The sequence below is a fragment of the Thamnophis sirtalis genome, unplaced genomic scaffold (assembly GCF_051295495.1).
Source record: "Thamnophis sirtalis isolate CommonGarterSnake01/CBP01778 unplaced genomic scaffold, rThaSir2_p1.2 scaffold_9, whole genome shotgun sequence".
NCBI lineage: Eukaryota > Metazoa > Chordata > Lepidosauria > Squamata > Natricidae > Thamnophis > Thamnophis sirtalis.
In genome coordinates, this window is record NW_028261389.1 from 32,565,261 (window position 1) to 32,592,490 (window position 27,230).

At 38.4% G+C, this 27,230-nt stretch overlaps 1 protein-coding gene across 2 annotated transcripts in view; it reads right to left on the minus strand.

Moving 5' to 3' along the window:
- TCF20 (transcription factor 20) overlaps window positions 1-22,503 on the minus strand; it is a 165,031-nt gene extending 142,528 nt beyond the window's left edge. For both annotated transcript variants that reach the window (XM_087723248.1, XM_087723247.1), the window contains exon 1: window positions 22,372-22,503. The gene's annotated coding sequence lies outside the window, so the exon portion shown is untranslated. The remainder of the gene's footprint in view (window positions 1-22,371) is intronic.
- Between the last annotated feature and the right edge of the window lie 4,727 nt (window positions 22,504-27,230).

Here is a 27,230-nt window from a genome sequence, read left to right on the forward strand (position 1 = left end):
ACTAGAGAAGTTTTTTAAATGTATAAAATAAAAAATTCTTAAGACTGTATTTTGATAAAATAAAGGGAAGGCAGAACAAGCATTTTTAACTGGCAACATATACCAAATGATTGATTGTGCCTATATTAATGATTTTGAAATTAAACAAAATCTATATAAACACCTAGCACTTGTTTACAACCCCTCCCCCAAAAAACCAAGAAAATGTGACTGTTCAGTGGTTTTTTATTTACACAATGACATTGTATCTTCCAATATTCAATCTGCTCCTGTCATTCTAAAATCCTGCAGAGTTGAAAATATGCAAAACTGCAGGAAAATAATGTCCATAACAGTCACCACTTTCTCCGGAACTTAAAGAAGAATGTAATGGAAAACAATATTTAGGCCATATTCAAACATCTGTAGTCAGAATGGAAGTCAGTTTGGGTGAGAGCCTTTCATATCTAAATGATGAACAAGATAACATGAAACTCATGAATAAATGCAACTGTTTATTATTTGCATTTTTCAGTATTCTATTTCACTCTCCTTGTTAAAGTGAGGGGATAGCTTCCTCCATTCACTCTTGTGCTGCTTCAATCATTATGCTCTTCCATTACTGGCAAAGCAGTTTCACAGATTCAAAATGGCTGACAAAAAACATTCTCAAAGAGAGCACAGCATAAAAGCAGCAATTTACTGTAAGAAATTATATAGTGCACAGGATGGACCAGCTAAAGTATTTTTGATAAATTCTATCAGTCTTCAGTTGTGGCTCATCAGCAACATGACTCTTTTATCTTGAAATCACTTTTTGTCGCTCTCATTTAGCATAATGCATGAAAAGCTGCACTAATTCAGATTTATTCTGTCTCCCCATTTAATGTCTTTCAAGCAACATAAAGCACGTTCGGAAATAAAAATTGATGCATGACTAATGCACACCACTAGTATGCTGGCACAAAACTGACAATCTAGCAAAGCTACCTACTACACTTGGCTTTTATTTCTATGCACCCACACCAATTAACTCCCAAAAGCTTTTTGGAGAACAGGCATTTCAGCTTGCAATCAATTTTTTAGGGTATCTAGTAGTTCCTTCTTTAGTTCAGTATGAATATATGCAGATCTCTTTACAAAAAAAAACAAAAACCCACTGGGATCATCTGAACAAATTATCAACCTGCAGATTGAAAAGTTATTTTTTTAGTCCCTCAAGTATCACTGTTTTTGCTTGTTGCTTATAACGTGGTGTTGGAAGAAATGTCCTTCTGGGTTCAGCTCCAAGTGGGGAAAAAGACACTGGAGACACGGAGGCTGCTTGGAAAGATGGTTTAATGGTGGACAGGATCACATGGCTTGAGTCCTGAACAGAAAAGGTGATCACATGCTTCAATGTTGGTGGAGAAGAAGAGAAGGAAGGGCTGAGATGCTGAGTCCCTGGTTTTATGCCCTCTCTGGCCTTTGATCTTGATCTTGTATTCCGATTGGTTGTCAGACTCCCATGGGGCCATGCAGGGACAACTCTTTAGACTGTGTTTTCAATCCAGATTTGGTTGAGTTCTCAGATGCCATGTGGTGAGTGAGTAAAGGCTGATCATGCCTTAAGCCCATCACCTTGGAGCTGAAGAGGAAAACTCTTTATTATGTAAAGGGACTTTCTTGGGCATCTTAATGGCGTATTGACAAAGGGGGATGGGCAGGAAGCTGCAGGAATTAACTCTGTCTTTGAAACATGTTTCTTTCTTTTTCACATCCAGGAAAATATTCTGCTTTTTCAATATTTCCTAGGATATTTCATTTTTCTGGGAGAGGGCTGGGTGATAACTTCCTACAATCCCTCCTTTTGTTCCCCCAAAACATGTGAGTGAAACACAGATGTTCTTGACAAAAGATTAAAATTGGTCAGAGCAGGGAGACTTAATTTTTCTGATGGAAAGGCATTGAGAGAAACAGCAGAAGAATGCATTCAGTGGCTCCCAGAGAGCTTTCAACCATGAAGGTCTACCAGCCAGGGCACAAGTTCTGGAAAGAGATTTACAGTATCCAATTTTCCATGCCAATTAATATCAGATATCACTTTCTGTGAGCTTCCAGACAGGTTTCAAGCAAGCAGAAGTCCCACAATTATTCACAGCCATGCTTTTCCTTTAAGTTATAGGCTGCCCATTTCTAAGGGATGGTTCTTGAACCTGCCCTAGCTCTTATTTTAGTGAGGCCAAATTGAGTTTAGCTAGTGTGCAATCCAAGCTATTTAGTATTTTTAAAATTACACACAATGAGCCCAGGGACTCCTACTCATGAGACCACCAGTGCAACATATCCTGCTTTACTAGGTAACTGGGCAGCATCATTTGCGAGTCAGTCAGGGTTTGGGTTTTGGAGATCCTTTCTGCTAGCTCTTCAAGTGGGGGAATTGCCTGAGGAGAATTGACCCTCCCCCATGGGATTAACAGGGAGATATCACTGCTTGGGCTTTAATGCCAGGGCAAAAATCAACCTAGCTTTGTGTGGAGGTAAGTCAAGGAGATACTTTCAATCTAATTCTGAATGGATTCTGTGTGTGTGTGGGTGTGCGTGGGTGTGTGTGTGGGTGTGTCTTTGTGTGTGCGTAGCTGCTTCTACAATACAGAAAATACAGACATTTTGGACAAAATTTCCCTCCCACTAGATAGAAATCTAAGGTGTTCAGAACTTGCTGGGCTAGCCATTCTCAAATACAATTCTTACATGAGTACATTAAACTGATTACAATATAAATGAGACAAGAAAGAAAACCTTACAATGAATTTCTGTGAAGGAAGTAAAGAAAGAAAACTTTACAATTAATTTCCACCCTCCCCCATAGTCTTTACAGCTGTCTTCTGGGAATTGAAAAGAGTCTTTGGGTCTTTACTTCTTCATCTCATGTCTGCCAGGGTGGCATGCTTGGTTTGGTGGTAAGGCTGGTGAGTCAGGCTTCACTCTGGTTGCTGTGATGACCTTCAGTGGAGGACTGGATTCAAACCCAATTCCTGGCTCAAATGGATGGAAGGTCTCCTCAGGAGGCATCTGGATCCATGTGCTCTGCTCATCTGTGCAGGGCTGAAAGACATGAGAACAAGGTCCCCTCCCCCACAGAAAAGGCATTGTTGGAGGATTAGAGGTAAGGGTGTGTGTGGGGGGGGGGGTAGATAGCTTGCAGGCAGAGTTTGGAAAAAAACCCCACCAGTATTGCTGGTAACATTATTGGGATATCACAGATGAGAAATGGGGTCTTGATTCACATGCTTCAAGAAAGATGAACAGGTAAAATCATTTAAACACACAATAAATGCAAGGATGAAACTTTTCTTGTAAATGAACTTAAAACATTTCCTGGGTTGTTAATAAGGTACAGGGAAGAAGAGTTGGCCATGGCAAGTTGGCCATAGTGGCCCATTCCATTCAAAAACATAGGTATACCTATGTAGATTCTTGGAGCAGAATATAAACCCAAATAATACATTAAAAATGAAGCAACAATAGTACTTTAGTAAAGGCAACAGTTAAACTGGAGCTGAAAATAATAAGAAAAGAGCACAATTGCTAATTTAACACGTTATTTATAAGGCAAATGGAGAAGCATCCTTTCCAAATTACTAAATTGGCAAGGCATCCATGCAAGAAAGTTGTTGAAAGCTGGCATCCTGTTAGTACAGCAGTGTGGTTCATGAAGAAGAAAACCCAAGAAGAAGAAATAAGAAATATTGTAAGGTGCCCTGAATCATTGGATACGAGATGGACGGCAAATAAATTTCATAATAATTAAATAAATAAACCTGCAAGATGGACATTTACACTGAATATTTAACCTCAGAAACATGACAAGTATCATTGGAAAAGACAAGACGCGAAAATAATGATTAATTAAGAGGGGAAAGAAAATGTATATGTGGAATGTAATTACAAAGTGTAAGGAATAGATTAAAATCTAAAATATTACATTAGAATAGAGGTTTTTCCCCTTCCTTACAGCAAGTGTTTTTCCCCTTCACTTTTTCCTGGATAATGGACATAATGTAAATATATGCTAGTCATAATATGCATATACAGGTAGCACTCAATTTACAATTAGTGATCTTAGAAGTTAAGACGGCATGAAAAAAGTGACTTATGACTGGTTTTCTTAAAAATCCCAATGACCAATGAGGAACAACAAAGTGCAATTAAATTGAGGAAATTATTATACAAAAAAAATTGAATCTTTGCTCTTTCTCCAGTTTGTTTCACTTCTTTGATATTCTGGACCATCTGCAAATTTGTTCACAGTGTAGCAACGCTGGCTACTATTGACAAAAGCTCTCTGTACTTTACAGAAACACTATGTATTAGAAACAATATTTAACAGTTTTCTCCTTTATATGTGCTTTCATACAATTCTATTTCCTTCCAGAACTTCATTCCACCTCTTGAACAGCACCTTTGTAATCTAGTCTTCTATAAAAGTTCTCAATATTCAAGTTCCAATTTGGTTAAATGGACTATAGAAGCAGAAAGCCAGCTGCATGATAAAGTGAAAAGGTTTACTGTATGTTGAGTGCAACCCCCAATTTATATTCCTTTACCAGTTTTCTGTCAACTTAACTTGTTAGCATGCATCATTTGGAGCATGCCTAGCCTAGCAAGTAGTAGTCACACAATGTATCAAGCACCAATATAAGAAAGAAGACAAAGAAAGCCCTATTAAACATATACCGTTGATATTGTAACTGGGCAGAGAATGAGCGATAAAGCTATAATGGGAACATCAAGTCAGTCCATGAAGGTAGTTCCTCAAAGTGTGTACATGTAGTCCTCAACTTACGACCATAATAGAGCCCAAATTTCCATTGCTAAGCAAAAAAGTGGTTGTGAGTTGTATCCATTTTACAACCTTTTTGCCATAATTGCTGTAGGAGATTACCAGGATGAGCCCAAAGGATGGGCTCAAATGCATCATAAGTCACAAGTCCCTGTCCACTTGCAAGAGATCTAAGTCCAGCTCACCTTAAATGCCTTTTTATTCCCACTTATTTCCCTTGACCATTAGTAGGTCAGATTTGTGTAGAAAGCTTAATCTTGCAATAAATTTTTATACTCATTTAAACTCCCTGAATCTCCTGACTTCCCTAACAGTTGTTAAGCAAATCACTGAAGTGACTCATGTGAAGCTACCTTCTTCCATTGACTTTGCTCATCAGAAGCCAGCTGGGAAGATTTCAAATGGTGATCACATAACCTTAGGACAGTGCAGCTGTCATAAATACATGCCAGTTGCCAAGTGCCCAGATTTTATAACGGGGCCATGGGGATGCTGCAAACAGTCATAAGTGTGAAAATCTGTCATAAGTCACTTTTTTCAGTGCTATTGAAACTTTGAATGGTCAGTAAACAAATGGTTGCAAGTTGTATATGTTTATTTGAGTTATAGATAGCACACACATACTTCACTCCAGAGACTCTGGATTGTATATCAAATCAAAGGAATAATGTAATAAAAAGCCATAAAACCGTAACCAATAATCAACAGCAATGGCATGGATCTTCCTGTTGTTGTGATCCGCCAGTGGCCAGCAGAACTGGTGGCAGACTCAGACAGTGAGGGGGTTGGGGAGGAATATGGGTCAGTCCTGGAGTCTGGGGAAGGCTATGATGAGTGTTCTGCATCAGAGGCAGAGATGGGGCCAGGGCCGTCCAACAGTTATCAGCTGCCTTCTGAGTTGGATATCAGTGGGGCAGAAGAACATCTAGAGCTTGTTCCCAATGTGCGCATGCGCAGAGCTGCCAGGAGAAGGCAACAGCTAAGGAACAAGGGGCGATTTGGGAGTAAAGGCACAGGTGGATGGTGAATGGCCCCTGCCATAGGGAATAAAGAGGAGCGAAAGGGGAGGTGAGTTTGCAGGAGACAATAGGTTCAATTCATTAGGGTGAAGATCTGTTCCTGATTTCTTGCCAAGTAATTGCTACTACAGAGGGGCGTTTGGGAGATATCTTCCTGGCAACTCTCCAAGCCTGATAAAGGTCTGTAGTTGTGAAATCTCATGAAAGACTGTTGGCCGGGACCTTGTTGGAGAGGAATTCCCTTTAACCTAAATAAAAGAGGTTTTATTGGGACGAGGAGTCAGCTTCATGATCTTGGGAAGCCTAGGTCAGAATACCTGTAGTGATTTAATTGTCAAAGACTTTAACCATTCTCCACAAGGCTAAAAGACTGGAGCCGTTCTTGCCTCAAGAAGTGGAGGGAAGGATGGAACAGCCACCAAGAATGCTTGTCTCCATACTCACTCCAATCACACTTCTGAAAGGAGCTCAATAAATGCTCCCTATTAACCCATAATGGGCAGGTAGATTTATTTGGAATAGGTACTCTCTAAAATACCCAGAGACCAGTTTAGTGGAAGTCAGTAAGGCACCATGCTAGAAACCAGAAGACTGTGAGTTCTAGTCCTACCAAAAAGCCACCTGAGCGATGTTGGGCCAGCCATTCCCTCTCTCAGCTCTAGCAAGCAGGCAGTGGAAAGCCACTTCTAAGATCATGCCAAGAAAACTGCAAGAACTAGACCAGGCAGTTGCCAGGAGTCAACACTGACTCAGAGGAGGCTCATCAGATTAAATATCCAGGTACTGAACTAAACATGTAGTCCTCAACTTACAAAAGTTCATTTAGTGATGGCTGAAAGTTACAACGGCACTGAAAAAAGTGACTTATGACAATTTTTCACAGTTATCACCTTTCCAGAATCCTCATGATCGTGTGATCAAAATGCAGATGCTTGGTGACTGGTACATATTTATGACTGTTGCTATGCCCCAGGGTCATGAGGTCCCTTTTGATGTCCTTCTGACAAGCAAAGTCAGTGGGAAAGCCAGATTCACTTAACAACTGGGCTACTAACTTATCAACTGCAGTGATTCACTTAACAACTGAGGCAAGAAAGGTTGTAAATGGGCAAAATTCACTTAATAAATGTCTCACTTAACAACAGAAATGGGACTCAATTGTGGTCGTGAATTGAGGATTACCTGTATAGGGCTTTGTAAGTAATAAATGTAAATTGCACTTGAAAATGGAGTGTGGTGTTAAAGGTATTATTGCAGATGTAAGCTGTTGTTATTATTGTTGTTGTTTTGTCACAGTCACCCAGATGTTCAGACTGGATCTGGCATTTTTATCCACCTATTGAGTCCTTACCAAGGACCTGGGATAGGCAGATGTTAATGTTTTATGGTGTGAGAGGGGCTACAAGGGGATGCCCTTGAAAAACTCCTGTAACATTCAACTGGTCCAGAGTACAGTAATGTGGACAGTGATAAGCATGCCTTGGAATGCCCATGTAACACCTCTACTTTGTGAGCTGTACAAATTGCCAGTTTGCTTCCAGGTGTGATTCAAGATAACAACCATTTCCTACAAAACCCTACATGAGATAGGGCCAGGTTATTTGATGAGCCACCTATCTCCCATAATATCTACTTCATCAATTCAATCTAACAAATTGGTGGGTTCCAGGTTCCTTCAATTTAACAATGCAATGTATCAGCATCCCAAAAATATTTTCTTCTTTGATTCAGCACCTGCTCTCTAGAATAAGGTTCTTCCCAAGATTCAGATGGCTCCCACCCCATTAGCATTTTGGAGAGCCTTGAAGACTTGGCTTTTGGCTACAGTGGTTGAAATCCCTTCTGAGCAGTGATGTGCGGTGAGGTTTATGGCTGGTGAGGCACTGACACAGGGGTTTCAAATTTTTTTAGACTTGTGGACTTCAACTCCCAGAATTCCATAGCCAGGCATGCTCAGTTCTGATTTAAAGCGACAGCATTTTTTCTCCTTTGCAAAATAAGTTTTCCTTCATTCTTTTTTTCTCCCTTCCCCTCCTTCCTCCCTCCCTCTCTCCCTCCCTCCCCCCTCTCTCAAACAGACACACGCACACAGAGAAGTTGGATCCCTCTATCACTCACTCACTCTCAAACAAACACAAACACAGAAGTTGGATTGGATATATTTTCCAATGGCTTGAAAGCAGCTCCTCTGCCATACCACCCCCCCATTCCCCTGCTGCCTTCCGATCCGAGCCTTTGATTGCAGGTGGAGCCATGTTGCCTTTTCAAACTTGTAATCAGTGAAGCTGGGCTTATACACTTTTATTCAGCTGTGTGTGTGTGTGTGTGTGTGTGTGTGTGTGTGTGTGTGTGTGTGAAAAGGCAACGTGGCTCTGCATGCAATCAAACCTTTTGAATTCCTCTCCCCACACACACATCTTTTTTAGCTGTTTCAGAGAGGATTTCAGCTCTGCTCTTGCCTGCCATCATGAAAAGAAAAAAAAATGTAAAAGGAAAAAGGCATGAGCTCTGAGGTCAGAGCTAGTTGATCCCAGAGCCTCTAAAAACGCCCTCTACAGGAGGCAGGAGGACGATGTGCCTCATCTACATAAGGAATTTTTTGGCTTTTAACCCTTGCTTAGCTCAGCTCGAGTGATCATAAAGTCAGACTAAATGACGCACCTTGTTCTCCTGCCATCCCTATAGAGGCTTTTTTACACAGTTAAGCACTAAGCAGAGTCATCAGCAACTACCTCAGCCTTTTTCCTTTTACATTTTTTTTCTTTTCATGATGACAGTGGTGAGGCTCTGCCTCCCCTGACTGCACGTCCCTGCTTCTGAGTATTGTTCTGTGTACTCTTTTTTGGTTATTGCCTGGTTTTGCAATCATTTAACTTCTTTGTCTTTATTGGTATATAATTATATTTTCTGTTCTTATCTGTGAACAATCCAGTCACCAGATGTTGGGTTGTTTGTAAATTTAAATAATCATGAACATCTTTATCATCTCTACTTGCTATCAGCTGTACTGGATGGAGTGACAGAGTCAAAACCAAAAAATAACTGGAGAACACTAGGCTGGATCATTCTAGGATTTAGATTATTTTACTCCAAACACTGTTTCTCTGTAAGAGATAATCAATACTATTTCATAAACCATGAGTTTATTTTTTATATTGTTTTTCTCAACCCAATACATTATATTTCTAGGTTCAAAGCAGTTGCCTTATATTTGTGTAGAACTTAGTAGAGAGAATGCCTATACTTTTAAACAGGGACTTTGAATAAGACACAATTGGTAGAGTTCATACAACATACTAAGTTATTCATTGAGCTTTATAAACTAAGTGGATAGGTTCCTACTGCACCATGAACTAAAACCAAAATGAATACAACACCTTAGCATGATACAGTTAGGCTCTTTAATCATAATATCAAATAATTGCATAAAAGGCAATGTTCCTTTTCTAAAATCTAGGGGGGGGGGGGACCCCAAGTACAGCCATTTGCAATATCACTCTAGCCACAACCTCCAAAATTTCACTGAATATGTGGTTGAGGAACATGTTCAGAGGAAGAAATGGTAAACTGAAGAAGACTTCATAATAAATGGAGTCCATGACTGCAATGAAAAACTAAGCTAATAGATTGGTTCTTCAAATCTTTCCAGATAAGGAGGGGACTTGAGATTACCCAATATGATCACCTCATCATATTGAGAATATGAGCCTAGGAAACACTACCTAGCCCTAGGGAAAGATCAGATAAGAAACAGCAAAGCCTGCTGTTGGATAATGGGAGGGGCACGAGAGGAGTATCTGAGAAGAGATACTCTCTATTTTCTCAGATTCTTAAGGAGAAGCAGGAGAATTGTACTTTCAGACTTGCAAAATTGAGGCCAGCCATACTAGATAGATCAGATAGGAAACACAACTAGATCAACTAATTCTGCTTTATTGTAAAGCCAATAGAATCTTGAAAATATGATCTGATTGTTGTCTAGGCAGTATTTTTTTTTAGTCCAAGCTCCTAAGAACTTTCTCACATATCATTACTGCAATAGCGATCTTCATAAGATTAGAGCTCTGGGAGATAAGAGAATAGTCATTTTGCTCAAACCGCCAGTGGCGCCTTTGAAAGAGCACTAAGTTTGCATACTTTCTTTTAAAAATTGCTTACTAACTGCTTTTCAACTATTAAAAACCTTTAATTGACAAGTTTGAAACCACCAGATAAATTTCCCTTCAATCCTTAGTGAAATAAAGTTTTAACTATTCATTTAAAAGCTTCTTTTGAAAAACAATAAAAGGGTGATTAAATCTTTGATTTAAAAAAGTTACAAACAGAGTAAGGGACCAGATACATTTGAAATAAGATTTTGGAATTACTTATACAGAATCCTTCACATGGAAAAATGCTTATAGTTCGAATTATTTTTAAAAATTATATACTAGAGGGAACTAAAGATTACAATTAAAAAAGAACATATAAAGTCTTTGCAGAATTACAGAATGAGCAATATTTTAACATTGAAGGATGTCTTTGAAAAATGGAGTGAGAGGTTAATATTATTAGTGTTAACAGGGACTCTATCCATATGGAGAGGTTGTGTCTCCAATTTTTTATTGAAGAGGAACAAGATTTACTTGATGAGATAGAGACAGAGTTGAAAGTGGACTTACAAATGACAGGTTACAAGAATTACTCAGAAAAATATGTTACACTGGGCATACAAAAGAAATTGGGTGGTGTTTTAATAATTAAAAGGGATATAGACACAATAAACCAAGAGAGTGACCTGGTTAATTTTCTTATAATGAATTTACAATAAAGGCTTAAAGTTTTGAAGAATCTTGTGAGAAGAGACAAAGGGAAAAAAAAGAAAAATCAAGTTCCATAACAATGTTTGAGTGAACCAAAGATTAAGATGGCTAGAAGTAAAAGAAAAGAACATCTAGTTGGTTTATTTGATCAAAGCTAACATAGATCTTATTTCTGATTATCCTTAATGGTCTTCTGCTGACACCAGGACTGAAATGATGGTTTATGCATTTGTTTATAAATAAGAGATAGAATATAGAAAGAAGAAATATGTGTTGTATTTTAAGAGGTGATAAATTAATAAAATTGTTTACATTTGTTGTGATCAAGGTGAGAAATCACTTCTTTATATATTTCTTTTCTTTCTTGTCTACTTCTATTTTTTATTTTTTGCATGTTCTACTCTTGATTCTTCTATCTTTATCCTAGTTTGTATTAATTTTTCTTTGTATTCATGATTTTTAATAAAATTACTATTAAAAAAAACAAAAGCTTTCTTAAGATGTAATGAGATCCTAGCCATATTCCTCTCCAGTAGATAACTAACCATTTCATCACCTATATAATTCAGGTGCCTAACAAATGCACACAATTATTTTAACCACAAACAATCCTAAAAGCCTCCATTTGGATTCAGTCTCTAAGAAACTAGACTTTTTATCAACAGATGGATGAATTCTCAAATCAAGACAACTCTTTTTTTTTAGTTTCTTTCAAGTTCAAGTATAAAGTTGATAATCAACATATTTTACAAAAAAAAAGGCAAATGGTCATTTGAATAGTATTTTTTTCCATTTAAAATCAAATATAAAAAAATAAAAGAAAAACCTTTGCCCTTTTATTCTGCATTTCCATTATATCACACTGGAGTTTTTAATCTTTTGAAGACTACTAAACACTTGGTATTTATGATAATCCACAAGTAGGCAAAACTAAAATGATTAGAAACATGTTTCAGAAACTGTGCTCTGCCATGTATTATGGAAAACCCCTCAGAATATTGTTTAATTCCTAGGTACTTGAAAAAAGCACCTCAAGTAATGAAACAATCATTGAGAATCCTTCTAGGTTAGACAAATGAAATAAGATTTTAATCCAAGCTCTAAGATAATTAGAGTATTGTTGAATTACATCCTGCCACTTGAATTAATTTACCCAGATTAAATTAATTTCAAAAGATATTTTATTATGTTTTTAAGATTGGACACAATGAACACAGTATGCTACTTCTACTCACTGGTGATTTTTTCTTAAAATTAAAAAATATTTAAGTTATATAATATTTGATATATGCTTTTTAATTAAACTAAAATAGTTAACTCAGAGCCTGTTGCCAAGGTGAATGATTGTAATGTCACGGATCACATTTTAGTTTGGGGGCAGGATCAAAGAAAAAAAGCACAGTGAAGGATGTGTAATTGTAAATATCAGTTTTAAAAGCAAATGAGTTTGAGGCATAAAAACATTATTCTAGAAGAATGGTTTTTTTAAAGATAGATTGCAAAGGTCCCAAAAACATAACACAGACATTTTCTTAGAGTCAATAGTCTGACAAAAACTGCTTAGATCACACTGCCCTTGAAGAGAATTCAGAAGCTGCAGCTGGTCTAGAATGCCACAGTACATTTTTGGGTGGCTCTGATGCCCATTAATACCACTGCTCTACAGCTGCACTAAGTCCCAACAGACTTCTAGGTGTGATTCAAAGTACTGATTGTTATCTGTATAGTTCTAGTTGGCAGCAGAGCGGAAGAATGAGTTACGCGCCACTTTCCTTCCATTGTTTCTGCTTGACCCACCAGATCTAACACAGGGGACATGCTTTGAGTCCCTTTTATTAAAGAATGGCATTTTGTTGGAGTCAGGAGCTATCCACTCTCTGAGGTAGCACCTGCCTTGTAGGACAGCATTCCCTCCAGAGATCAGGATGGCTCTAATCCAAGTGTCTTTTTGTAAGGCTCTGTAGACCTGGCTGTTTCCCCAGATGTTCAAGGCTAGCTCTGTTGTGGATGAGATTTTATGACTGGAAAATGTCATTTACCCGGAGCGCTATGAATTATAGTTTCAACTGTTATATTTTAATCTTTGTATGCTACCCAGTCAACACTGTGAAATGGACAGCCATATAAATTATTTAGATTAATATATTTAAATGAATATCTTGTCAATTCTAAGGCTGTTTGCTGTGTTTAGTGTCACAAGTTTGATTTTATATTTAATCTTAGTTCCATTTTTTTCCACTGTACTCCTTGGTCTTTTTATAATTTTATTCAAGTACATGAGCACAAAGGTAAAAGACTAGTCCAACTAAATAAAATATAAGAAAAGAAAGAAAAAGAGAGGTCCAAGAGACAGAAAAAGGTAAATAAGAAAAAATATATAAAAGATCCCCCCCCAACAAATATAAACGTTTTCAGTAACTAAATACATTCTCTAGAATTTCACCTACAAATCTCTTCTTCCCATATCTCATTCTTTATCAATAATCATTGAAATTCTGTTCAGAATTTCAGTATTCTTCCATTTGTTTTGTGTGATGTTCTTGGAATCTGTTATCTTTTCGCTGACATCTTTTAATGTGCAAATTTGAGGTTGGAACCTCTTTCTAAATTCAGAATTCTTTTAGAAGGCTTTCCTTATTATTCTGTATCTGTTTCCATCTTCAATGTTATAATTAGTCCTCTGGTTATGACAGTAATTGGGACTGGATTGTCATCGCTATGTGATGTGATCATAAAGCATGGTATTATGTATTGTTTAGCAATGGTAATCCCAGCATTCTCCTAAAATAGATGGGTCATTAAAAGCAGAGATGTGGGAGTCCCAAGTAAGGACTTTGGAGATGCCGCAGGAGGGTGGGAAAAACCCTGGGAGGGCTTGCGCAGGCCACATGTGACTTGGGGGAGGCAGCGGCCTTGAAAGGACCAGCACAGGTTTTGCACAAGTCGGGGGAAGCTAGGAATGGGCTGGCACAGCCTACATATGAGTATGGGAAGGGTTGGCACAGGCTACATACAAAGCTGGCAGGGAAGGATACAAATGGCAATCCCTTGATTGCAAGATACAGGCTCAAATTTTGAGACCAGTCAAATGTCCATTTTTTTCAGTGCTGATATAACTTGGAATTGTTGCTGAACAAATGAACATTAGCTAGGGATTTATATGTATTGTAAAACTGCTTCCTAATTTTTTCTAAACTGATATTCTATTATCTGAATGTTTCCTCAGCTACATGTCTTCATCCTATCTCCAAAGTGGTCTTTCCAACATAGCATTTCAAATTCAGATTGAACTTCATAATACTCATGAGTCATGAACCTCTTCTGTGTCAGCAGTTAAAGCACAAAGTACAGTAATCATATTAAATAGTGGTCCATGAAATCTAATTGATATGATTTGGTAATTGATTGTATGTATCCAAGGCAGCCTATTTTCCAGAGCACCTGAGCAGGACAGGAAATAATGGATGGAAACTTATCAAAGAGAGATCCAGCCTAGAACTAGGGAGAAATTTCCTGACAATGAGAACAATTAATCAGTGGAACAACCTGCCTCCAGAAGTTATGGTGTTCCATCACTAGAAGTTTTAAAAAAGAGACTGGACAGCCATTTCTCCAGAATGATATAGAGCAGGGGTGTCAAATTCACGGCCTGTGGGCTGAATTCGGCCTGTGGCTTAAATCCGGCCTGTGGGGCTGGCCTGGAAATATCAAAGGACTGGCCCACGGTGCCTCTGCCAGCCAAAACAGGCCACAGGCCGGCCCCCATGCGGCCCGTTTTTGGCCTCCCAAGCGTCCTGCAACATTCTGCCAGCCAAAAACGGGTCGCACAGAGGGGGCCTCCACATGGCCCATTTTTGGCTGGCAGAGTGCTGCTGGAAGCCGGCGACACTGAAAACAGGCTGTTTGGGTGAGCTGGATGCAGACCCCCTGCACCCCCTTTTGGCCAGTAAAGTGCTTCAGGAGATGTCTGTCCCATCTCCCCCTCTGGTCCCCTCCACCGGCCTGTGGAGGTGAATACAATGTTGATCCAGCCTTTGAAGAAATCCAGTTTGACATTCCTGGTATAGAAACTCTTGCTTGAGCAGGAGGTTGGATTCCAACTGTTACTGTATACTGTTACTGTAAGTATTATTCTTGCTATAGCCTTCCTGGTTATGAAAACAATACCATGCTGTCTTTGGGACTGTATCAAATACTGTAATCCTGTGAATGAAAGAATCCAATTCCAATCTATTTCAAGTCATTGAAACCTAAGAGGACAACATGAGGTTGATTCATTTCATCTTTCACTGTGCTGGGCTTTTCCATATTCATGCTTCTTTCATTCGATGCTTCTCCCTGTGTAATTCTTTCTTTACAGCTTTGGATTTTTATTTCCAAAATGACAACATCAGCAACTAAATGTCCCAAAGGCTTTAATCTAGCCACTTCATAAACATCACTAATACTCAGCTCTTCCTAAGTAGCATGTTTAGTGCCATCTGGTTTGCGTGGCCCATCATCTGGCTTTATATCATCAATCATTTCTATTGCCTATCTCTTTAGTTTTCTTGGTAAAAGGTGCATTGGTCAAGAACTGTAAATACCACTATCTCTTTCAAGGTAAACTGTGGCAGTTGAGAGGGGTATTAATTATTGAGCAAAATACCTTCTTCCATGGCAAATGTTACTCTTGGCAAATATCAACCAAGAGAGAGCTGGATCTAAAGGACATGTAGTAACTTAAATTCATCCATATGTTATGTCCATATTTTCAAGGTGCAGAGGCATAAATTGATCCCAAAGCACTAAACCAGTGTTTTTCAACCACTGTGCCGCGGCACACTAGTGTGCCGTGACATAGTATAAGGTGTGCCATGGGAGAATTACTTTATATATAGTCAATATAGGCACAGAGTTAATTTTTTTAAACATTTTCTAATGGTGGTGTGCCTCGTGATTTTTTTCATGAAAAAAGTGTGCCTTTGCACAAAAAAGGTTGAAAAACACTGCACTAAACAACTAAGAAGCCTCCATGAGAGGGCAGCTACCAAAAACAATGGTAAATGAAGTGGTGGGGTGATAGTGGCAGGTATAATGTTGTAGAAGTGATTCTTGAATGACTATGTTCTTCTTTCTTTTCTAGCGTCTCTGCCAATGGTCTGGCAACATCACAAACTTCAACCCTAAATCCCAAATCCTTCATGGGGGATGTTTCAGATTTAAATCAAACCTTTTCTACACAAACCATGGCAGCAACTATTCCTTATTGGAAGCAATCCCCTCCTCCCCACCCCATTTTTAACCAGATTAAGCCTTTATGAATTTCACAGTGGCTTTCCAGACAGCCACAAGGGAAGAAGGGCTGCAGATCCAAATGGTCTAACTTCATATATATTCCCCCACCTCCTTTTCTCACCCAGAATCAATGACTCGTTCAGAACTTTCTGTCAAAACAGCAGAAGTAAATGTATGCCACTTTGAGGTATTCTGCTAACTACTCGTCCTATGCAAAGTTAGATATATATGGTAAAAACCACTGAAATCAAGAAAACTAAAATGCAACTGTAAACCACCATATTAGTCACTAATTATGATAAATGATCCGGCATAAAAAAAGCCAGCTTGGTGTCAGTGTTAAGACACGCTAGAAACTGGAAGATTGTGAGTTTCAATCCTTAGATATGGAACCAGCTGAGTGATCTTGGGCAAGTCACTTTCTCTTAGTTCTTGGAAGAAGGCAATGGCTAACCACTTTTGAAATCTTGCCAAGTAAACTACAAAGACTTGTCCAAGCAGTCACAAGGAGGTGCACGAGAGCGCACTCACACCCATATATTGAAGAAAGTGCACTGAGTCTCACGCCATTCTTTTTTAGTTTAAGGAGAAAAAAAAAGGGAAGAACTTTGTACCACAGTTCTGATTAATGAATGGATAACTTCCCAAAACTACATAGAATAATAGATATTGTACTCTATCTCCTAGGGAGCTAGACAAGAACTAAAATACTGACCATTTAAAATTAAAAGGAAGGAAGAAAAAGTTGGGACAAACATAACTGACATAACGCAGTGGCAACATTATATAGCAAAAAAGCATTTACTACAATGTTCAGTCACCAACAACAAAGGTAAGCATTGGCAAAATTTGTTCTGTTTGAAATCTGCTGCCAACCATTTCAAAGTAGAGGTGAGCAAGCTTTCTGCACACCTGGGAATTTCATTTTTGAAGATTTTATTCTTTTAGTTTTATTAGATAACAGTGATATTATCAGATATGATCGCGGCAGAATTTCCTTTTCCTTTTTCTCTTTTGGTGGGTGCTTCTTACTATAAGCCTAACTTACTGAAAGCTTGACATACATACTTTGATCTGCTAAAATCAATTTCAGTGCAACTAAATTATTTCCCCACATGTATGTCTTAAAAACAAAATAGTCAATGCTTCCTTTTCTCTAACCAACCCAAAATAATTTCCCACCATTCTACTTTCTTCTTTTTAAAATCTGCTTCCCATTTTTTCTCAGTTGATTTTCCCCAACCAATGATAAAATTTTCACACAGAGCTATTAGCTCCATCTTTGTAAATGGAAATAGTAATGTATTCAAACTTCTTCAATTGCCTTTAGTATTTAAGAGCACAAATCTTGAAGATCTCTATTTTCATATCCAGCCACGTCCAGCTCTTGATGAGCATATTCATAAGCATGGTATAGTGGTTAAAAGTTAGAGTGGAGAGACCCAGATTGAATTGAAATCTTAATACAGCAATTTAGTTCACTGGTGAACTACATTTGACTTAATTTTTCATAAGGTTGAGAAAAAAAATACAATATTGTAAATGGTTAACATCAGCTGTAACTGATAGGTCTTCTTCACTGCAGGTACTTGAGGGCCAACAAATGAGGCACACGAAAAGCAATCCTATAAATCTTTTTAATGCCACTTCTCGGAAAGCAACATTTGTTTTTAAATAGGCATATGCTTGTTGATCATATGTTCTCGACATATTAAAAAAAAAGTCAGATTTAGCCCGAGATGTGTGCTAGAAAGAAGAAAGGCTGGAATATTGCATGCCACACTGCTTCTACTTGCCCACATCTTAATTCTCAAACAACTTTATTACAGATGTACTACTTCCAGCATTAAAACATAGAAATTCAATTTTTATTGTGTACTATACATAAAGAAAAATATATTTTCACAGAATATAATCCAACACAGCAAGAAATAACAAAGAGACAAAAGAAATGCAGAGGAATTTTTATGGGAATAAAGAACTGTTTTGAAACAGAGAGAGTGGGGATAAACAAGGGGCTTCTATGTGAAGTGAACAGATGCTAGGAAGGGGAATTTTAGATATCAGTATGGTAGTTACAGCAATTTGCCCAAGACTAGAATGAAAACAAATGCTCCAAATATTGGTTTTGAAGAAGAAAAATGAATGCAGTCATAAATGCTGTGAGAAAGTTGAAAAATGATCAGGCTGCATATGTACATGGCATAACTGGAAAAATGTTAAAATGTGAACATGATTTGTTTATGAAGTGGCTATGTGCTTTCTCACATGTGTGAAGATTGCATCTCTGCCTGATATATAGTTATTCTTTCTCTGTATAATATGAATGATAACAAGAGCAAATTAAAAAGCTATGAGGGATTAGTTAAACATGCCTGAGAAAATGTTCGGTTCTGATAGAAAGAGTTAACAGAGAACAAAATTTGGACAGTGCAGTGTGGCTTTATGCCAGAAAGCTGGTGCACTGATTAAATTTTTATTCTTCGAGACATGGAAAAATGTACAAATCTATGAAACTTTATTGTACATTTTTGATTCAGAAAAAGCATCAGACAGAATGAACAAATTTGGACTATAGAATGATGCACATCAATATTAAGTGAAAGGTTGATTGAGTTAAAATAAGTATAAGATGGAAGTAAAGTATGTATAAATGGAATGCTGAGCAAAAGGTTCAACATTCAGCAGGAAAAGACAAGGGTGTGTGATGCTCCCACTGCTGTTTAATATATTTGTGTGTACATGTGTGTGTTTGTGTGTGTGTATGAATAAACACATGTGTATGTATATACATGAATAAATGCAAAATCTTGTACATTTATTTATGAATAAGAAATACTGCCATTACTTCCATTCAAGGTGGGGACATAAATATACATGTATTCTTTGTGTGGAGACAATACCATGTTATGGCTAAGGATTTAAGTTCTTTCAGAAAAGTATGATTTTGCAAGGGGAATGGATCTAAAAATTAATGTATCAGAAAATCAAGGCAGTTATGAACAATTACAAGTTATACATAAATAGAAAAAAACTAAAGCAAGTAGAGAAATTTGTGTACCTTAGAAGAATGTTTATTAAAATATTTTCAGATGCATAAATGCTAGTGGAAAGGTGTTTAGTAGCATGTTATCTAATGCAGCGGTCCCCAACCCCTGGTCCATGGACCGGCTCCGGTCCACAGCATGCCAGAAAGCAGGCCATGCAAATTAGCAAATCTCCATCTGTGGGATACAGGTATAACACGAATCCAAGCTCCCTCTGGTCCATGGAAAAATTCTCTCCACAGAACCAGTCCCTGATGCCCAAAAGGTTGGGGGCCACTGACCTAATGTGAAGAGTGCTATGTGCCAAAAAATAATATTTATCTAGCTTTTGTCCATTTGTTGGATGAGATGAGTTATGTCAGGACAAACATAAAAGTTGAAAGCAGAGAGAATGGAGTATTTGAGAAAGGTGTGCAACTAAGATAAGAATAGAACCAAGAATGAATGGAAACTGAATACATGTTGAATGCAATGCAAAATTGAATGACCAGTATGAAATAAGTCTGATCTGGGAAGAACTATACTATAGATGGGAAAGGTTGAAAAGTCTTAGATGAATTGAATTTATGAGATTATTAGGCCATGTATGAAGTAGCTGAAGTAGTTATGACTTACAAGGAGAAAAAGATATAGAAAGGTACATAATGTTGGTAAAAAATAAATGTAATTATACTTTTTTTTACTCTCATAATTTAAATTATTTGGGTTATTATTTCTTCAAAAATGCAATGGTTTCATTTGTTCTTCTGTTTTTTAAAAGATTCATTGTTAGAGTGTTTTAATGTTAATGTTTAAGTATGATATTCTAATGAGACAGCAGTAGCTTAGATTGCTATAACATAGAGGGTCATCTTTTAAGTACAGTGCATCCATACATTGATAACAGTAAATTCTACTGTTCCTTATAATTCAGTTCCAAAGACCCTGCAATATTGCCTAAATTCAGTGATGGACAAGACAAAATGCTGTTCGTTAATAAAACAATTGGACACTGGGATGGAGATTCAGCTTTCTAAGATCAAGTTATTATTCCTCCACAATAAATAAATAAATAAAATAAAATAGAGTTTAAGAGTTATTCCTAATCTTCATTTTGACACTGGATTCATAACTGGAAGTTCTGACAAGATACCTGTTTACCAAATTAAAGCTCTGGAAATTTTGTGATATTTTGCAATAGTTATTCATACCTTTGTTACACCGAGTATTTTTCTAAATTTATGGAAGTTGCAAATGGAAAAAAAATCCATCAAACAATTTATTAAATTCTAGAAGGAATAAAGGTTGAATTGAAATATCAGCCAGCTATTTACTGATTACATGTTGTTCAACTTTAGAATCTGACTATCTGACTACCTTTCCCATTATGAACCTACTCATGCATTAAGATCTACAGGAGAGGCCCTTCAAAAACTACCCCTGCTGTTGGAGGCTCCTTTATCTGGCATAAGAAGAGTTTTTTCCTGCCTCATTCCTAGATAGTGGAATACATTTGGTCTTATTCTTGCAGCTTTTATGAAATTTATTTCCTTAAAAATTATATGGCCCCCTATCTCTTAAAATACAATTCTGGACAGCTCACATTAATGGTAAAACCAAATACAAAAAAAACAAAAACAAAACAAAACAAAAAAAGGCCTGACCTGCCATCTCCAATCCACTAATACATCCAATCTTTAGACTCCAACCTTATCCTATCCCAGTGCTTGGGGAATTTTCCAGAAGACTAAAAGAGTGGTAGGTCTGCTGGATACTTTCATTTCCCAAATATGAAAATAATTCAAAATGTTTTAATTGTTAATCAGTTTTAATAATTTATGTTTAATATTTAATTTTTCCAAGTTTGTTTTTCTGAACTTTTTCTGTGATTTCAAGTATCTCGGAAGAAGTTTGGCTTCACATATTTTATTAAGCCATGGTGTAATTAACTTTTAAGGAATCATCACTGATTAGACTCACCCAACAGACTTACAATAGTTCGTACAATTATGGATATTTGAATCTAACCAATTTTCACCCTGTATGTACTATTATCTTTAGAATACCATAACTTTACTCCAAACAAGGGGCTTTACTGTATTTAAAAATGTCTGACTGAAATTTTGAAGATTGGTTCTATCAGAAGGCTGCTGTTCTCTGAAATTTAATGCCAGGTGAGCTGTCTTTCCTCAAAGACCTATCCTTGCCAATCAGAATAAACATATGTAGTGGGCAATGAAGCACAACACATGTTCAATATCTGACTAACTTTATAGTGTCTGTGATGACTCTGATCTTTTTAAATGCTGTAGGACTCCAACCCCTATCAATCCCAGCCAGCATGGGATTGAAGTCCAATGACTTCAATACATAATAATCAAAATCCGATTACCTCTTCTTCTTTTAAATATTCAAATGCATCGTGCAAAAAATAGTGAATGGTGTTGAGTTTCTATTTATCGTTTTTGATACCGACATTTTGATCGGAATCGCAAATTTCGAGTAGTAATTAATGGTGGAGAATTGGGCCCCAAGCCTCTGTAAAGGTAAGCTCACACCTGGCAAGGAAAGAGAAAGAAGCAACCCGTGTAAAACTTCCCAGGAGAAAGGCGGCAATTAATTAGCCCCCTACTCCAATTTAATGGAGGAGGAGCACCAACATTTCTCGGCAACCTCCCGCCGCTCGCCCCTCCGGCGCTTCGCCCCCAAGCCAGAGAAGTTTTCTCCTCCAAGCGGGAAGAGGGAAGGATCTGCTCTCAAGGGTTAACGCTGAGCGGCAGAAACCCCGCGTGCGGCTGCCCTTCCTTCACGCTCCCTCGCTCCGGTGGGAGGAAAGGAGCCGAAGAATGCGAACGGAGAGCCCGGCCCGCTCCTTTCCCGCTCGCGGCGTCCCTCCTTTCCTGCCTTCCATCACACACAGACACAACCCTCCTGGCTCTTCGAACCTCTCCGAAGAGAGTCAGCTCAAGTTACGACCGGCGGTTTATTGTTCCTCGTCCTCTTTTGTGTTCCGTTCTGAAGCGGCACCGGGCAGAGTTTCACCTCCGGGGCTTCCCCCTCCCTCCCCTCCTCCCCTCCCGGGATTTGCTCACGGCGCTTTCACGCCGAGTTATCTTCCCGCACTTCCTTCTTCCGCGGCATTCAACGCCTAAAGACTTCGGGAGGGACGAGACCGGGAAGACGGGCGACATACCTACCGCTCGCGCGGCTTTTTTTCTTTTCTTTTTGCAGCTCCAGAAAGAGAGCCTAGGGGGTGGGGGGGGGAAGCAGCCCTGACGACCGAGTCCTTTTCCACCCACCACCCGGTCCCCTCTTTTCAGACATCGCAGCCACGTGAAAAACGAGCAACCCCCGTTCCACCTCCCCAGCCGCCCCCCCCCCCCCGAGGTGCGGGATGAAGCCAGTTCTGCTTAAAATAACGCGTCCCACCAGGAAACGCTTACCTTGAGATGCTTTCCCCCCCCCTATTGCCCCATCCTTAGCTCCTCTATGGGCGTGGGAATATTGAAGGGGGGGGGGCTCTTGCTTTTCTATAGATACAATTTCGCCGCACGATAAGGAAAAAAAATGGTTAGGAATCCTGTCAGGTCATGTGATTGATTGAATTATTTCCACCCCTCTTTTCCTCCTAAGCCCCCCTCCCTCCCCGCGTTTTAGGACAATACTCGGCAGCTTTTTTTCATTATGTCAGACAAAAATGGCTGATGACAGAGAGGAGGAGCGCGGCTGCCGTTGCCGGGGAATGCTGGGCTCTCCCCGCCGCTCCTCTGGCTGGCGAGGCGCGAGGCACCCGCGGAGGTCGATTAGGGTCTGGTATCTCACAGTCATGCCTTGAAGTGTCAGAGAGCAACTCTTCCTGATTCCTCCCTCTCCCCCCCCCTTCCTCCTTTTTCCTGCTTCTCCAGGCAAAAGGAAAAGTCTATGCGGAGAAAAGCCGAGTCTTTGAGAGCCACCCAGCTTCGTTTCAATGGGGATAGGGAGCAGACTGCAAATTGCACCCCTTTTGAAAGAGAGCTGACAAATGTCCCCCACAACTTGAAGCCTGGAATTTTAAAAAAATGCAATATGGGATCGATTCTATTAGGATCGTTATTCTACCCATTTAATCTATCCATGCTAATCCCAGCAGCTCCTGTCCTCTGTATGTACTTTACAGGAACTCTGGTCCAGATACTCATTTTACAGCACGGACAGCCTTTCCCAATTTGTAGTTCTCCATATTAAACATTTCATCTCTAATATTCATAGTGATGCTGGGTGGGGGTTAATGGCAGTGAAAGTCCAATGAGAAGAGTCCCAAAGGGCACTGGACTTTATTTCTTATTGTTGCATCCATGCCTTCAAAGTGTATCACATCATCTGTACAATTGTAAAGCATTTCCTATTATAAATGGAAAAAGAGCCACGTGGTTCCAATTTGAAAACTTCAAGTGACAGTTCTTATTTAACAACTATTAATTTTCTGCCCAACAACTGTCCTTGTCCTTTTCTGTTTTAACAGAGAACAAAGGTCCACTCTCCTCCACTACACCTTTATAAATTCTAATCTTTTCAAAAAAATATTTTACACATCTTCAATAATAAATGTGGGAAAATTTAATAAATTATTGAAATCCAGCGCCATGTTTTGCCACATGAGGACCAACAGAAGAGAAAAAAAATATTTCAGATTATTTCTCACAATCCATCATGGCATAAACATAGTAGGTCCATCACATCCAGCCAATGCTCATGTTGTCTTTAAAAAGCTCAGGCAGTGGTGTGAAGTTGGGAAAAACTAAATCCCAGAATTAGAGAGAAACACTAATACTTTTGCCCCCCAATAGGAATCACAATTACTTCAGGCAAAGTAAAAAGCATTTTATTAAGGGGGAAGGGGCAAGTCTTTATATAGGGTACAGAAACAAGTAATACATGCACAGTGTATAAGTGATGCACCAGCAAATTAATAAAATAAATTGGTTAGATACAAGAAAAGATAACATCTCCCCTTTTCTCATTCACACTTGTTTCTTTAACACTTGCGATTGACAGACTTCGGAATACAGCCCTATTTTTTACTTTCTGAATAAGTTAGTTTTTGCACAATGGGGATGGTTTTGATTAAAGTAAAAACATGATTTCCCAAAGTTCAAAAGGAGGTATGGATGCCGTGCTAAAATGTGAACATCACTTTTATTAAAATGCTAATAAAGCTTAAAAAAAATGGTGTGCCTTCGCATATGGACCATGTATGCTTCTCCTGCTCTACAGGCAACTCTTGAGAAGTGAGACTTTTGAAAGATGGCTATGATACACAATCAGCAGTGGGATTGACTTACCTTCCCTGCCAGTTTGCAAATGTGAGTGAGCTTGCGCTTGCTTCGCTTGGATGTGCTGCATCTGCGCATGTGCACTGCCTTCTGCGCATGCGTAGTGCTCACGCATTATGTCGGGGCAGGTGGGTAGAGCCTCCCGCAGCCGCCGCTACTGTTTCACCCGAACCAGAGAGAACCGGCTGAATACCACCTCTTTACACAATGTGCTTATATTTTAGACAAATGGTTTCAAGGTGAAGATTAAATGACAAGTTCTTTCATGGCCTTAAAATGTAAAACATTTCTAGGACTGGGAAACTTTCTAGGAAAAGCCCTGCAAGCAGCAGAGGAAAGGAAGGCAGCACTAGACAATGAAATCCAAAATTAAGCAAAAAGTCAAAGCATCAATCCAAGCAGCTCATTTATCAGGAGTATTCCGAATCTGAAACAGTCTAGTAACAGTTTGGGGAAACTAGAAGAATTAGATACTTAAATTACGGCCTGAGGCTTCTTCAACAATCCAGCACTGACATGTTAGAAACTGAACGCTTTTGTACTCCGGTCTACAGAGCACCCACCCAGTCTCAATTGTTGCCATCAGTTAACCAGCCAGAATCACCATGAACCTATTCTTGGGTATACTTTTTAACCTGAGGAAACTTTCCTGGCAGTTGAACACTTCTTTCTGCCCCAGGTATTCAGAATTTGGAAGTTATTTGAATTTCAACTCCCATATATTTTCTACTACTATGTTCATTTCGTAACCAGTTTTAGGAATTGGCTACACATCTGAAAAAATACTTTGAGAAAATGGTTCTATCTTTTCTATAAATTTGCAAGAAATGTCTTCTTCAATGCTAGAGTTAGATTCTATGAATGCATCTCCATATCATTGGTGGGAAATTGTGATAGGAAAAGTTGTGTTACTATTATCTGTGAAATGAAAGCCTGCAGTGAGTACTCTTCACACTTTTAAGTAATGTGCAATGATTGAATTTTGACTCACAGTCCCTCCAAATAAAATTCACCACTGAATGCAAGTTGTTTATGGAGATGGCTGTTTTGACATAAGTAGCTTTGTTGGGCCACAGAAATCTACAAGTGGTGAACTAGAAAAAGGTTGATTGGTGTGCAATAGGTCACACTATTGACATTCTTCAATATCAGAATATTTGTGCAAGATTGATTGCAGGAAAGCTAATAACAAAGATTAAAATTTAGAGCTGAAATTTGCCAACCATGTTCATGCTATAAGAACAAAGGCGAGGACATTCTTTATAGCATTGTGAAAACCTGGACTCATTATGATTGAAAAATAAAGTGTCAGTTCAAGGAATATTGTAATTCTCACCTGCAAAAACAAAACAAAAAACAAAAAAAAACAACCTCCATGTTTTGTCAGGAAAACTCATAGTTACCCAATGTAAAATTCTTTTTGAGAATATTAATTTTGTCCCAGAGATTTATATAAATTCTATAATCAACCTATATCTACATCAAATTGTATTTAGAGATTTAGACATTTAATTCAACATACTGTGATAAGAGAAGATATAAACTCAAATATTTTATAGATTTTGCATGAATTGTAATTTCAAATCTATTGCAATAGTTTATAGAAACAGTGGATTCAAAGGCAGGAAATTAGACTTCTAGTCAGTGGATCAACGAGCTAAAAATCAATTTTGGTAATCACATTGCCTATATCTGTGATGGCAAACCTATGGCACGCGTGCTGAAAGTGGCACGTGGAGCCATGTTGCCTGGCACGTGTGTCGTCGCCTGTTCCCCTTACGGGATTTCTGGTGCACATATGCACGCAACGATCAGCTGACATTCGTGCTTGCAGCAGTGCCAGAAACTAGAACAGCTGGTCTTCCATTTTTCGGTGTGAGCATGCACGCCGCCCAGCTAATCGTCACACACTAGAAACCGGAAGACTAGCTGGCCAGCACAAATGCTCACGCCAGCAACCAGAAGTTCATTTTCTCGTGCAAGAATGCCCCCTGGGCAGTTCCTCTTTTGGGTTGTGGCCCGGACGAATGTGCACTCTCCCTTTTCAGCACTTGGTGTCGAAAAGATTCACCATCACTGGCCTATATGAAGGATAGCCATAATATGAGTATTTAAGAACCATTTATATTCAGCACCAACTACCACCACATTTGAAGTGAATGGTTCAAGAAATAAATGGAAGATTAAAAAAGAATCAACACCCAACCTCTTTGAAGAATGCCATAATATAATTATCCACTAGACTAGATGGATAAAATACCAAATTGTAACCAGTGTACAACATTTGTATGTTATCCTTTGTTTTTTATGTCTCTAGGACAACTAATTGTATGAAGGAAGGTTAACCATAAAGAGACCATTGTTGACTTACTCCACCATTTATGCAAAATATTTTCCATTGTTTGGTTTCTGAAATAATTTCACCCCTTCTCTACATATTGTTATCTGAAACATTCATATCAGAATGTCATAAACTCTGTGTACAGTATTTTTGACAGTTCCTATCAAATAGTAAATTTAACAAACCTTCTGTTTACAGAAGCATATTCACAGTTGTTTTATAAAGCATTATTAAAGCTACTCAATCTGATTATATTTCTGATAGAGTATACGTATATAATTTCAGCAATTGTAAAAGTGGAATGTTTTAGAAAACAAAAATATAAAGGCCTTCAAAAAATGGGAATCAGAGGCACCACCTGCTGGTTTAAGTTTTCTTAACCCATCTTCCATTCTGTGTGTAAAACTGTAAATATTACACATAGCACTATGTAAAAAATATATATTAATCATAATCTAACAAGGATGTTTGTTAGATGGAATTTATAACAGAAATTATTCTTGTTTAATAAAACGAGGAAGGAGAGCATAGCCTCCATGCATTTTGTTCAATTATATTGCAATCTCAAGTGCTTATTATAATTTCCTTGTAAACATTATCTTCCTCCCTTTACTTTCTCCCTCATTGTAGTAATATTTAGATATTTCAG